We start from the raw sequence: 11,270 nt of genomic DNA, 5'->3' as shown, positions 1-11,270 counted from the left end.
CATTTAGCTTCTATTTTTCCACAAACAAATGAAAATAAAGGAGGTACTTGTAAAACATATTAGAAGGTCTTATCCATGTGTAACTAATTAACATGAAATATAATTTTGACTATTGCTATCAATGGCTAGGTTTTGTTATATGCTTTACTTAATCAAATATTAGAATGTATTCTCATATATCAACTCTTTATAGTTTATGGTTTATCGAGTACTGCCTTTTGCTAAAAATAAAGCCAAAAAATCCAAAAGATTATATGATGATCTTTTCCATGTATCTTCCTTTATTTCCAAAGGGTTTATAGATAAATTAAACAACAAAGCTCAATGAAGTTTTTGCTCTTGTAGAACTGAGAAAGATATATGTCAGGGATATGTTTCCCAAAGAGATAAAAGTGAAATACTGTCTCTTTAAACTTGACATTAAAATATCAAAGTCTCTTCTATTTGAAAGTAATACTTGCTTTTTTTTTTTTTGCTTAAAAGCTAACTTTTCTAGTTCATTGCAGAATGAATAATATAATATTTCTCATAGGCTGCAGAATAAGAATTGTCAGCTAGTATCCAATGGCTATAATTATTACTGATGTGGATGTAAAAAGAAAGAAATAGCACCACTTTCTGACAGATCACAGGTTTAGGGTGAGTTACTGGTGGTTACAAAAATCATATTTCAACTTGAAAAGCAAATAACCTTGCACTGGAAATCTCTGATAAATAAATAGATCCACTCTTAATCTTATTTACACAAATCTATTATGTCCTGAGATGAATCACTAATGTTTTTATAGTTATGTGTATATAATTATAAAACTTTCTAAAAACTTTAAATTATTGAACATTTTATTTTTTGTTCAGGAATGTGAGATTACTGATTTACAGTGTACCAATACTGAGTGTATTTTTTTAACTTCATTTATTTATTCACTTAGTTAGATTTATTGATCATCTATCACAGACAACATTTTTCTAGCCTGAGAACACAGACATGCATAAGGGACCAGATGCCCAGTCTGGTCTGGGAAACAGAAACCCAAAGGACTAAGAATATGATGAAGCAAGTATAGCGATAGGAAACTGTGCTGGGCACACAGAAAATGCATAAGCAGCCATTTTAGCAGAGAGCCAAGGGAAGAAGGGGAAGGTGTTAGGTAAATTTATTACAGGAAAAGCACCTAAGCTGAGTTTTCATGGATGAGTAGGTATCAGCTGAATAAAAGGAGTTGTGGGGGATGGTGCTGGGAATATTTCAGGGAGAAAAGTTCATAGCATGTTGTGCAAAATCCAAGCATTGGGTAATGGCTAAAGCTTAAAACGAAAGGCAATTCACCACACTGTATATCCAGTTTCAAGATGGGAGGAGTAGTTGTCATTTTGTCCCATTTTGTTCCTGGAAGCCATCCAATAGAATGAGGAGAAAAGGGTGGGAATAGCTGACACAATCTTATTTCTAGTAAAATTAGGAGACAAATTAAAATTGGCAAAAAGGTTGAAAAAAATACTGGACAAGAGAGAAGGATACATTCAGGAAAAAACAAAGAGAACTTTGCTTTTGCTATTGCTCTTAGGGAAAAAGCTGCAAATCTGCTTCTCAAGGGGAGAAGGCAGGCCTTACGGATGAAACCTAAATTCCTTATCTGTAATGAGGAAAACTAAAAGTGGCCTTCTCTGGGCCTGATCTGAGTATGAAAAGCAGGAATAGGATTAATTGAAGTCTGATGCAAACAACCCCTATATGAAGGAGAGAAGCAGTCTATCTCAACCTTAGCAGGGGTGGTGAGAGTTGGGGCGGGTACAATCTCTGCTGGCAAATGAGAAATAAAAATCTAAGTGAAACCAACAACACAAAAAACATACCTGAGTTATAGATAGGGTAAAATATGATCCTGGCAATTTCTCTACACAAATCTCCTTTAATTACCAAAACCAGGAAATTTTAAAGTAGGGAAATCAAAAAACTATGAGTGCAGGATTTGTATAAAAGTACTGTAAGAAACAAGAAAAAGAATAAGAGAACAAATGGTAGATGATGACCATGGAACAGAAAAACAACACCATAGAACAGATTAAACTATGTTAACTGTGACCTTAAACAAAGAAACAAACAAATCAACTTCTATGAAGCAAGAGCACAAAGCAAAAATAGTTGCAATAGAAAAACAGAAAATAAATTTTAAAACAAGAAAGAAAAAATAGGTGTGATAACTTAGTGAAGAGATTGAGAAATAACAGAAAGAGAGGAAGTGTGAATTAGCAGAGCCCTGGAACCAAGTAGAAGAAAATGGAGTAAAATAAACTGTAAATAAAGAGTTAGAAAGAATTGAAAGTAGATACTATGTATAAAAGATAATCAAAAGAGATCCAACATAAAAAATAATTAGCATTTCAAAAAAGAAAAGGAAAAGAGCAAATAATTAAAGACAATTCAAGGCCACTTTCCTGAAAGGGAAAAGAAAAAAAAACCTTGACTCTACCCATGAAAGGGTTCAACATGCTGTCAGTAATGTAGAATATTAAATACTAAGATATATCCTAGTAAAATAACTGGTCATGAAATTAATAAAGTCACTCTTTAAAAATATAGGTAAAAAAGATAAGATCACTGATAAGGGGTAAAATTCAGACTGACCTCAGACTTCTTCACAGAAATATTCAATTAGAAAAGGGAAGCTAAGGAACTCCTAAATATTCCTTAAGAAAAGAGAAGGTGATCTGACAATAGTTTCATTCTAGCCAAACTACCTTTCAAATATAAAGGCAAAATGCTTCTAACAAGCAAAAACTAAAGAAATATGAGGAATCATGGGTCCTTTTTTGAATAATCTATGGAGAAGAACCTTGCCAAATCAAAAAAGTAGCTGTACCGCAGATGAAACCACAGCAAATACTGGAAATGTATACTGGCTATATTTTACTGTACAACTAATACTAAAAAAAACACAGTGCTGAGGGTGGCAGAAAATAATTTAAATAACATAGGCCTCAAACCTTAGAAATGACGAAGTAACAAAAATGGAGATAGGAGACTGAGAAAAGAATTGTAACAATGCTGATTGCTCCAACTAGGAGAGTAGGAAGTCAAATGACCTTATTTAAAGCACATTAAGATTAACCAGGAATAGCCAATAGACATTGGACAAGATGATATTAAGATATAGTTGATGTAATCATCAACCTGAACACATCAAAGAAATAGTACCTAAATATACAGTAACCTATAAAAAATGCATGAAGAATATGATTTAAAACTTAAGTTATGGTGGGAGAGTCAAGAGAACTCATTTATAATGAAATTATTTAGTAAACAAAAAATTAGCACAGAGGAATAGTAGAATTAATAAACCTATGTTAATAGATCTATGACTCTTTATAATATACTTTTTCTTTTTTATGTCAATGTAACATTTAGAAAAATCTATTTGATACTTGGTCATAAATTGATAGAATAAGAGATTTTATAGTATTTCTCTGTTATGAGACAATAAACCAGTGAAATCTTTATCACTTGGAAATTCAGATTAAGCTCAAAAAGCAAATTTTAAAAGAAATAAAAATCTTCATAGAAAGCAATGAAAGGGAGACTTTTCAAACTACTATCTATAGGAGATGAATAAAGCATTTCACAGAGAAAAATCTATTCATTTAAATATCTTCATTATAAAAATAGGATGAAGAAAATAAAGGAAGTATGCATTCATATAAGGAAATTTAGAAATATTTATGGAAAGGATGAAGGGAAAATGAAGAAATGACGAGAGGAGCCTGGAGACCTAGGCTACATGGCAGGTTAAACTTCATCCTTGATCCAGGGGTAGAAAATGCAAATCACTTCGGAGTAACCTAAATGTTTGAAGCTACTGCAACACCACATGGCATTGTGAAGTTTGTGCGTCAGGGGAAATGTTGTGTCTCACCTGAAGATGTTTAATTCAGTTTTTACCCCCTTATCAATCCTGCAAATGGTAGGTGCCAGGCACTATTGGTGATCTTTCCAAAACCCACTGTTTCCATCAATCCAACTAACAAAGGGGGGCATCCAGGGATGATTTTCTAAGAAGGGCAAGGAGGCACAATTCGCATCACATTCTTATTAATCTGATCATTTTTTAATTCTATGATAAATTTTATCTTAATTGATGGGCAATTCATATTAATTATTTTCCACCATATTGCAGTGAAGTGTCTTATTATAACAAATTTCAAACTGGTAGAAAGAATAAAATATCTCATTTGACAGGGTTGACATACATTGTACCATTTCAATTATGCAAGAGAAACTTGCCCAGTAATTGAACACCCTTAGTGTGATTACTTTTAAATATTATATTATATTTGCCATTCATCTCAAATACATTTAGTTTTCAGAATATATTTAGCGTGATAATAGTCTGTCAGTGGAAAAAGTAGCTTCTTGAAATCAAAACTTACTAACAACTAATTAAGGCGTACAATGTCACAAGGAAGATAGTAAAATCTGGCAACCATTTCCAAAGAAAATGCGAAGTTGGAGAAAGGAAGCTTTAACGCTGTCAAAGAAACTTCATTTCTTACAAAGGAAGGTGAGTAGTGATTTGTTACAATTTAGGAAAAGCTAGTGACTTAAGCTCCTACTTATTGTGAAGAAAAAATAAAAAATTTTTATTGTTTAGTATCATTTGTATAATCTATGTAGAATGACAATTTTATAGTAACTTTATTATTATTGAGAAATAATTAATACCCTAAATTTTTAAATGTCTGGAGGAAAGAATACCTTCTAGAATTGAGGTGGCCCAGTAAAAGAAACAGAATTTGATTCTGATAAGATCCGAAGCTTTATCTTTCAGAGACTCATGTGAGAATACTGATGAGTGTCTGATATGGTCTCTTGTCTCCCCTTTCCAAGGGTTGTTTTAATCAAGGACACAAAACACATTTCTGTCAGTGGGGCTGAAAACGAGACTGCCAGGGGCTGGGGGGGGGGGGCACTTCTGGAAAGTATTTTGCTCATTAAGGAAAGAAAAGGGACGTTTGGGAGGAATTAGCCATTCTTCTTTCTCTCAAAATGATCATGCTTAAAGTAACCAATCTCCAAAACTTCTGTCCTTCTAGGATAGTCATATACCTCCATCCTCACCTTCTCCTGAGATGGAGTCTTTGGTAAGATAAACAAAAGAAACAGATTCTCTTAACAAAACAATGCTTGGGAGTTGTACTTTTAATAAGATAATATAAGCAAACAAACAAAAAAAGTTTTGTGTGTTTTAATTTTTTGTCTTGTAAAATTGCTTCACTTAGAAGCCCCCACCCTATTTCACTTTGAGTTTCATCTGGGAGAAAACTAGATATAATCATCTGACTGAGAGATGGACCAGGATCAAGAGAATTGGGGTGGAGTGAGGGTGGATTAGAGAACAAGGAGACCAAAGTAGAGGAAGTCTCTAGATTTATTTAGAGATAGCAGCTGATTTTTATAGAACACATACCATGGGCCAGGCATGTTTTACACACTTTGCTTGTTTTCATTTAATCCTCACAACGATGTTAAGAAGAAGGTACTATTACTCTCCACATTTGAAAGCTGAGAAATGTGAAGCACAGAAAACAGAACTTACCCCAAATTGTTACACAGCTAGGTTGGGATGGCTCTAGCATTTAAACTCTGGAAGCCTGTTTCCAGATTTAAGCACTTCTCTGGCATCTAGCCCCACACTCTTTTGTACGGAGATCTGGTGGGAAAAATCCATTCTCTGGACTCCATATGTATGTGGGAGCTACTACTCCATGATTAAGCTACCCCAGGACTCGGTGAGAAAGCTTGAGCACATCAATAGAGCAATAACGTAACTGGATGCCACCAAGCAGCTTAGCCTAGGATTTTCGCAGATGGTGCAAAATGGGTTCGAGAATGTGCAGATCTTAATACTAGGAAATTCTGATACATTATGAAGAAATTAGGACCCTACCACTTAGTCACTGGGTTAGGGACAACCTGAAAGCCTTTCTGAATTTCTGGTTTGACCATTGTTGAATTTAAGCAAATCTTCAAAAGGATAAAAATTGTGAAGAAACAATACTCAAAGTTTTTGATCACTTAGCAGAAAGAGAATGGAAGTATCGCAGCTTTATGTAAGAATTTGCATAGGTTTTATAAACTCTGGTGGAGAAAGGAGGCGGTGGAATGAGGTGTAAAGAACTGGGTGAAAATTCAACAAACACCGGCTAGAGTCCTTTGAGATCAGGCTGCATAAAATGCCAAAGGCCTTCCGGACTACCCTGTTGTTACAATTAATTCTGAAAGAGAAAAAACTGGATCATCTAACTCAGATGAAGAAAAGGAGCAGTATAAGGTGGCTAAAATTGCATTGTGGAATATGTGAATACTTGACATAAAATCAATCTAGAAAATTTCATAATATATATTAGCAGTATGAAAATCTGAAAACTAAAAGAACATAATTCATATATTTATAACTTAAAACATGTGCCCTTCTTTTAAGCCTCTTAGATTTGATTTTTATACAAAACTCAACTAAGATAAAGCAGATGAGATGCTTGGAGTAACTGTCACAGGCTTAAAACTATTTTATCCTGAAATATGTAAATAAATAATGCAAAGAAACAATGCTTACTTGCTTGTTTAGCTGGATCATCTGGATAATTGCCTCAATCTTCTCCTTCAGTGTCTGGAAGTGCCATCCAATAGGGCAACCACCAGCCACCTGTGGTTCCCAAGCACTTGAAAATGGCGGGTCCAAATTGAGATGTGCTGTTAAGGGCATGATGTGTACCAGATTTCAAAGACTGAGTAGGAGAAAAAAAAAAAAACCTCACTAATAATTGCTATATTAATCTCATGTTAGAATGTTGATATGTTCAATAAATTGGGTTAAATTTAATATGTTATTAAAATTAATACACCTATTTATTTTTCCTTTTTTAATGTGGCTACTAGAAAATTTTAAACTACATATGTGGCACACCTTGTATTTCTCCTGGAGAGCACTGATTTAGACATAGTCTTAGTAACATATTTCATAAGAATTTCAAAATCTGATGAGTTTAAAAAGGGAGGTAGTTGTATCCTTTCTGCAGCATAATAATTAGAATTATAATGCGAATAACTTTGAAACTAATGAGCTAAAACTTTTCAAATCCACTGAGATAAATTGTCTTACAGGATGAATAAAATTTGTCCATACATTAAGTTGGACAATTTAAGGAGAGAAAATATCTATTAAAAAGTCTTAATAACATATTTCATAAGAATTTCAAAATCTGATGAGTGGCCAAAGTGATAACACTTTTGGCCAATGAATGGTTTATTTTAACAGGAGTTCTTCAACATACATTCCTTTTTTTTTTTTATTAGATTCCATTACATTTTATCTACTCTTATGTAAGGTCAATAGCTTAACAGACATGTTTTAGCTAACTGCCCTCGAGATGCAAAGTGTTTTTAAAATGCCATTAATATTTCTTCAAGCAGTCATTCCTCCTCAATGATTATAAAATAATATATTAAACATTAGAGACATATCTCAATTCTCTAACCACTTCATTATTTACATAATGAAAATCTGTCTTTTCTCCCCTAAATTTATAACTGCTATGCCTGAAATAAATATTATATATCCTGCAGTCATCTACTTCATTGATATAAACATAGGTGGTTGTCATGGGAATAACTGGTTTAGACGTCACAGGTGAAAGAAAAAAAAGGAAATTTGTGAGGAAAGAAAATTGTTCACTTGCTATATTAAGGTAAAAATTTAAGAGAGTTTTCTACACTCCTCCAATGTACCTTTAAGAGTATATCTCAGTTTCTAAATTTTTTCCTAAACATCAAAGTCTGTCTTCAAACTGACAAAGGCATGCCTTTAATCAGAAAATGGTCACTTCCAATTCTAAGTTTATACTGACCCCTATGGGTCATTCTGATCTATTCTATTTCTGATTTATTCTTATGGAACATGGTAAAATATGTAAACATTTTTGTATTTAGAATTTAATTACCTTAGGATTAAAACTATAAAATCTTTTTTATAGATGTTTTCTCTCCTTAAATTGTCCAACTTAATGTATGGACAAATTTTATTCATCCTGTAAGACAACTTATCTCAGTGGATTTGAAAAGTTTTAGCTCATTAGTTTCAAAGTTATTCGCGTTATAATTCTAATTTCCGACACAAAAAATGACCTGATTATTTTCCTCAAAATCTGTCCTTGCCCCAAAACATATTGTAGATATAGATCACCAAAAATCACCTTTAAAGTTTATATGGAAATTTGTATAAAAACAGGAGACTCAGTACCAAGAATAAGCCTGAATTCAATCAATCCTTGTGAAAGGACATCGATTCTACATTAGAGACCGGGAACTCCTAAAGCAATATGCAATATTCCAAACCATTTATTTATGGATTTGGATGCTGAATTACAGAAGTAGGTGCAAGGCTACAGAACAGACTTTCAGACACATACTCTCCAACAAGTAGAGGGGAAGATTATCTGTGGATGACCACTGAACAGTATAGGGACGAGCATGGCAGCAGCAACCAACAGGGGTGCCAGTGCCATCACTGACAACCTGCAATGGGAGCTCTACAGAGTTTTACACACTTACCAGAACTGTCAGTCTCTGCGTGAATACTGTATGAGATACTTCTTCCTAATCTATGCTTTGCAGAGAAAGGAAGAAAGGAAAAGTCTCAACTTCTTCAGAAAAGAGAAAAGAAGAGTTTCAGCAATGTCTGTTCTCAGGGAGCAGGAACTGGACAACTCAGGAGTAAGTCTGGGGCAGCTCCAAAAAAGTCACAATGCTATGAAGTACAGAATGTTGTTTCCATATTTTTCTATAATACTAAACCCTTCATAAAGAACACAGAAACTTACTATGAGGGCTTTATAACCAGTTTTCAAAAATATCTTTCTTTCATTATTCACACTTGTTCTATAGAAAAAAATTATGAACTCTGCTATATGAATCCAATGAGATAAACTGGGTATCATAACCTATCTTAAATTTGTACTTTAAATATAATTTGAAAGCTAACCATGATAGAAATTAGCTTCTGCCAAATTAGAGTGTAATCTCCAGGGCAGTATAAAGCAGATGTGTATTTGGCCCTTTTTCTCATTTGAGGACAGGCATGGACTGCCATAGAGAATATAAATCTGTCTTTTCCTTTATGCTGAAATATGTTTTAAATGCCATGCAGATAGGTTCTAAAATCAAAATTATTGTTTTTGGTAGATATTCTCCTTACACATACATGACTGATAGCCAACAATTCAGAATAATTGTTCTAGTTTGCTAGCTGTCAGAATGCAATGTACCAGAAACAGAATGGCTTTTAAAAAGGGGAATTTAGTAAATTGCTAGTTTACAATTCTAAGGCCGAGAAAATGTCCCAATTAAAACAAGTCTATAGAAACGTCCAATCAAAGGCAACTAGGGAAAGATACCTTGGTTCAAGAAGGCTGATGAAATTCAGGGTTTCTCTCTCAAGTGGAAGGGCACATGATGAACACAGAGTTTCTCTCTCATCTGGAAAGGGACACAGTGAGAGTTCCTCTCTCATCTGGACTGGCACATGACAAACACAGTGTCATCTGCTAACTTCTTCTTCTGGCTTCCTGTTTCACGAAGCTCCCTGGGAGCTTTCCTTCTTCATCTTCAAAGGTCGCTGGCTGGTGGACTCTGCTTCTCGTGGCTATGTCGTTCTGCTCTGCTCTCTCTGAATCTCCTTCATTCTCCAAAATGTTTCCTCTTTTTAGGACTCCATAATCAAGACCACCCAAATGGGTGGAGACATGTTGTCACCTAATCCAATTTAACAACCACTCTTGATTGAGTCACATCTCCAGGGAGATGATCTAATTGCAATTTCAAGCATACAGTACTGAATAGGGATTAGAAGAAACAGCTGCCTTTACAAAATGGGATTAGGATTAAAACATGGCTTTTCATAATACATAATACATAAATCATTTCAAACCAGCACAGTAACTCACTTAGTTTTGTAAGGGTAAATTTTGTACTTAAATTGTTCTGGGAATTATATCGGTTAACATAGACTTTTATGAATACATTAATGAAACTTTCATTATGAGTAGGATGAGTTTATAATCCTGGCTTTAAGTTTTTCTCAGGTTAAAATTATCACAATTATGCTGTACTTGAAGCTTCAATTCACTTTATCCGTGTTTTAGAGTGAACCCAGACTATTTACTGAAGAAAACTTTCAGCTTGCCAACAGGATTCCAGAATTTTCTCTCAGCACACTTTTGTGCATATTCATTTCGACAAATACCTTGGTCTTATCCCTGAATTTCCTGAAGAGATTATTAATTTTGAATCCCATTTATTTTTTATTAAAATTATATACAATTATTATTAAAGCTTATGTATCATTCTTAACTGACAAGAGCACTTGTGCTAACGTTCTTGCCAAAGGACATAACCTTGAGCTCTCCAGTGCACCACCCTGATCACAATCTCAGTTCTGAAAATGATATTCTTGGAGGATTGCCAGAAGGCTATGCTGTCCAGCCTTTCTTCTATCAGTATTTCTATACTATATTCTACAGAATATTACTTCTAGAAGACATTACCACATGTTTCATGGGAAAGCAAAAAGTTTTCCAAGGCCAAATAAACTCAGAAAGCATTAGATGTGCAAGAATTCTTAGGTAATTTAAAATGCTATAAGAAGTAGCCTGTGCTTCTACTTAGTAGCTGGTATGTACTGGAAAATCCATGCTTTGAGTTGTGTTTGGGTTCAACTCTAAAAAAGCAATCATTTTAATGTTCTTTTACAGCTAGCAAGGAGAAGAACAAGGCTGCTTTCTACAACTTTGGAATTAATAAAAGAGTCCCTATAATTTATATAGTTAGGTCTGATTAGTATTGTATATACAACTTAAGTAAGCAAATTCCACTCCATTTAATAAACAGTCTATAAGTTATATTAACAATACAATGTTTTATGTGTTTCAAGGTTGAACATGACATTCCAGAGAGGTTAATGAACTCTTCTGTATTTAACACTGAATGAATATTCCAAAAAGAAAAAAACTCTATTGAAACATAGGAAGGACTTATGAATATTTCCGAATCTTATTGAGTGGAACAAGACACAAGATTTTGTACAAATTTACATTTAAGAAAAAAAAAACCCTCGCCCATATGTTTAATCAATTTGTTCTTTATGACCCTAAACTAAACAGCATATAAATGTTTTCCACTAAGAAGCTTATAGTCAGATTTATGACACCTCTAAAACATGGGC

At 33.8% G+C, this 11,270-nt stretch overlaps 1 long non-coding RNA gene across 1 annotated transcript; it reads right to left on the bottom strand.

Moving 5' to 3' along the window:
- Positions 1-5,011: 5,011 nt before the first annotated feature.
- Positions 5,012-9,810, bottom strand: LOC143685144 (uncharacterized). Its single transcript, XR_013176402.1, has 3 exons — positions 9,445-9,810; positions 8,603-8,657; positions 5,012-6,745 (listed from the first exon to the last, which is right to left on the bottom strand). It is a non-coding gene; the product is annotated as an uncharacterized LOC143685144 (long non-coding RNA).
- Between the last annotated feature and the right edge of the window lie 1,460 nt (positions 9,811-11,270).

The sequence above is a fragment of the Tamandua tetradactyla genome, chromosome 5, assembly GCF_023851605.1.
Source record: "Tamandua tetradactyla isolate mTamTet1 chromosome 5, mTamTet1.pri, whole genome shotgun sequence".
Lineage (NCBI taxonomy): Eukaryota > Metazoa > Chordata > Mammalia > Pilosa > Myrmecophagidae > Tamandua > Tamandua tetradactyla.
This window is presented reverse-complemented; position numbering and strand designations above follow the sequence as displayed.